The sequence below is a fragment of the Morone saxatilis genome, unplaced genomic scaffold (assembly GCF_004916995.1).
Source record: "Morone saxatilis isolate NCDOM2014 unplaced genomic scaffold, NCSU_SB_2.0 Contig14, whole genome shotgun sequence".
Taxonomy (NCBI): Eukaryota; Metazoa; Chordata; class Actinopteri; family Moronidae; genus Morone; species Morone saxatilis.
Genome location: NW_023339696.1, coordinates 2,075,142 through 2,078,290, shown reverse-complemented (window position 1 = coordinate 2,078,290; position 3,149 = coordinate 2,075,142).

Below are 3,149 nucleotides of genomic sequence, written 5' to 3'. Positions count from 1 at the left end.
AAAATAGTTCATCAGTGCAACGGTAAAAAAGTTTGGATGATGGTCTCATTATGTAAGTAACGTTACAAACCCCTATTAACACTAGCCAATAAAAATGTGAGTAAATATAAAAGTAAACATGAAAAAATAAAAGTGCATCCATATACTTACACAGTGGAACCTATAATCCTCTTAGCAATCCCATATTATCCTTTAATTTATGCCATTATAAATTTATATGTAAAAAGTTTAGAATGAATTACATTTTAAACTGTATATGGCATTGTGTGTAGCTGGCAGCATTTTTGTTGTTAGGCTCATTTGCGTGCGTGCTGTACTAGTGTGTTACATTGACAACAAAAACCTAAACTACTAAGATGTGAATTGAATACAACACTGGAAGTACAGGGACATGAAGACACCAGGACATCCTCCCAATATGGTGGGCCACAAGTGAGAACAAAAACAACGCTGACTGGAACAGATTAGTTAATACATAAAGGTTAATGAAAAATGATTATTAGGAACACCTGAGGAAGGAGAGAAAATAGGAGGGACATCTTGTGGTCTGACTGAGAAAGACACAGAACCAAGGGAAGGACCATCAGTCGTGATATGACGTGCTGCAGGTTTCTAAAGGAACCTATCTGATGCAAGGTCTGGTTACTGTGGCTATTTGTTATATAGAAAGCCTAAAATCCTAATTTGGCATATGAGGAGAGGGAGTATCTGAGTGAGGTTGAAGTGTGACAAGGAGTGGCGAATAATGAATGATGGAATGAATTTTACTAAAAACTTGGCAGTAGGTAGTTTTATAAAAATACTTCTTGTCATTATTTGCTGAACTTTTTACTACATTATTCCCTTTTTTGGGGGGAAAAAAAAACCAAAGGTTTTTTAATATGTAAAAAAAAAAAAAAAAAAAAAAAAATCTGGTTTCTCTGTCTACTTACACATCTAGACTGGGGCGTGAATGGTAATTTGCTATAGAGATTTCCTCACTCGGCTGAAATAACTCTCAAAACAATTCATGTTTTAAGAGATATTAATGGGATGTGTTGGTTGCGTCTGAGTCCTCCCTTCTAATGATGCAAATCATCATCTTCACGGTTAATGATCTATTGGCCAACAAAGACATGTAAAATGCATGCCATGGCAAAAGTAAGTTAGTATGTATTCAGCAAGGTCAAGCATAAGCTAATTTTTACTAACCTAGATGTATTGTTGGAGTGTATGAAATACACAGTGATGTATTAGCCTATACATCCCCAAAAGGTAACACATCATGGAATTAAATATAATTTGCTTTCTTATAGTTCTACACTACAAGTGTGGTCCGTTGTCTTTGCACCCTGAGGAGGGCATCCCTGCCGCAAGGTGTTGGTGCGGTTTATGAGTTTTCTGTAAGTATTAGTCATAATAATACAGGTTTTTAAACTTTAAAAATGTTTTGTATTTTGTTTTGCTACAGAAATTTCTTTCACCATTTCTCTCTTCCACTCTCTGTCCATCTCTCTCGGTACTGTGGCTAACAGGTTTTGTACTTGTCTTTGTGTGTTTTCTTTGTTACAGTGTGTGATCTGAGTTTCACCATTGCTGACCAGTTTTGATCATCAGTGAGGGGTCCGATCTTCACCGGGTTCCCAGGCAGGCATTCAAGTCCACTTATCCGCCAAAGTCATCCCTGCCAAGTTTTTAGTATGTCCAGCTACAACTGCAAGTCATGCAGTTTCTCAACCTCTCTCTTAAATGCTTTCACCACACACGTAAAAGTACACAGGAATGTGTCTAATCACTGCTTTGCATGTGGTATACTTGAGTGCCCTTGCATTTTTAGGAAATTTCAATCTTTTAAGTCTCATATGTATCGGTACCATGGCAAGGCAAAAATGGCGCCAATTGAAGATAGAGCTCAACCCCAGAATGTTATTGGGGTTGAGGGTTGCAAATTTCAGAGCACTGTTTTTTCAAGTCTGTGTGCACACTTGAAATGGCATCTTAGGGATGGTAAAAAGGTGACCTGTCCTTATACAGGTTGCGCCAAATATTTCCGTGTTAGGTCAACCTTTTCCTCTCACTTAAGTGGAATCCATACATGTTCACACCATGAAACTAGAAGTCACACTGCACCTGACAGCCAGCAAAATGAGCAGTGCACTGCACATTGCCTGATGAAATGTTCCCTGAAGCTGTGCCTGATGTGCAAGATGCAGAGCAGGATGCTGTGCCTGACCAAAGTCAGTTTTTGAACAACTTAGCTCTTTTCTATCTTAAACTGCAAGCCAAAATGCTTCTTCCAGCTAGCACTATTCAAACAATCATAGAGGAATTTCAGGAGGTGCACAACTCTGGCATGAAGTATGTACTTTCAAAGGTTCATGAGAAGTTAACTATGTTGAACCTGCAGGACAATGAAATTAGTCAGATACTAGATGATGTGTCTAAGGAAGATCTCTTTAAAGAGTGCCATGGAGGGCCCATGAGATCAGACCAAACAAGGAAATCGTTGTCTTTCAGCTACATTGAGCCCACTCAGATCTATCTAGGTGCAGATGCAGCTGGCAGGGAACGTTTCTTTCAGTACGTTACTATCAAGGAGACACTGAAGTCTCTTCTCAGTCAGTCAGTAGTGAAAGACCAGTACAGACAGACAAAGATGAAGCAGATGTTAAATCCTTCAGACAGATGTTTTGACAGATATGATGGATGGAAAAACCATCAAAGACAATCCTTTGTTAAAAGAATCCCCCCTCGGCTTTGTCAATAGTTCTGTATCAGGATTCATTTGAGGTAGTCAATCCTCTTGGATCTGGTAAAAAGAAGCATAAAATACTGGCTGTGTACTCGACCCTTGGTGAAATATTACCCCACAATCGCTCATGTGTTGATCCAATGCAGTTAGTACTGCTTTGCAGGAAGTAAGACTTTCGTCTTTTTGGGCAAGAGACAATTTTCACCCCTCTTTTAGCTGATTTAAAGGATATAGAAGAGGTGGGTTTCAAAACCGAGGATGGTAGCAGTCTGAAAGGAGCATTGATAGCCATATCAGGGAACAATCTTGGATCACATTGTATCGGTGGATTCACAGAGAATTTTAGCAGAAACAAGTACTTCTGCCATTACTGCTTGATAGACAGGGAAACATTTCAGAAACAACCTGAAAAAGTAGG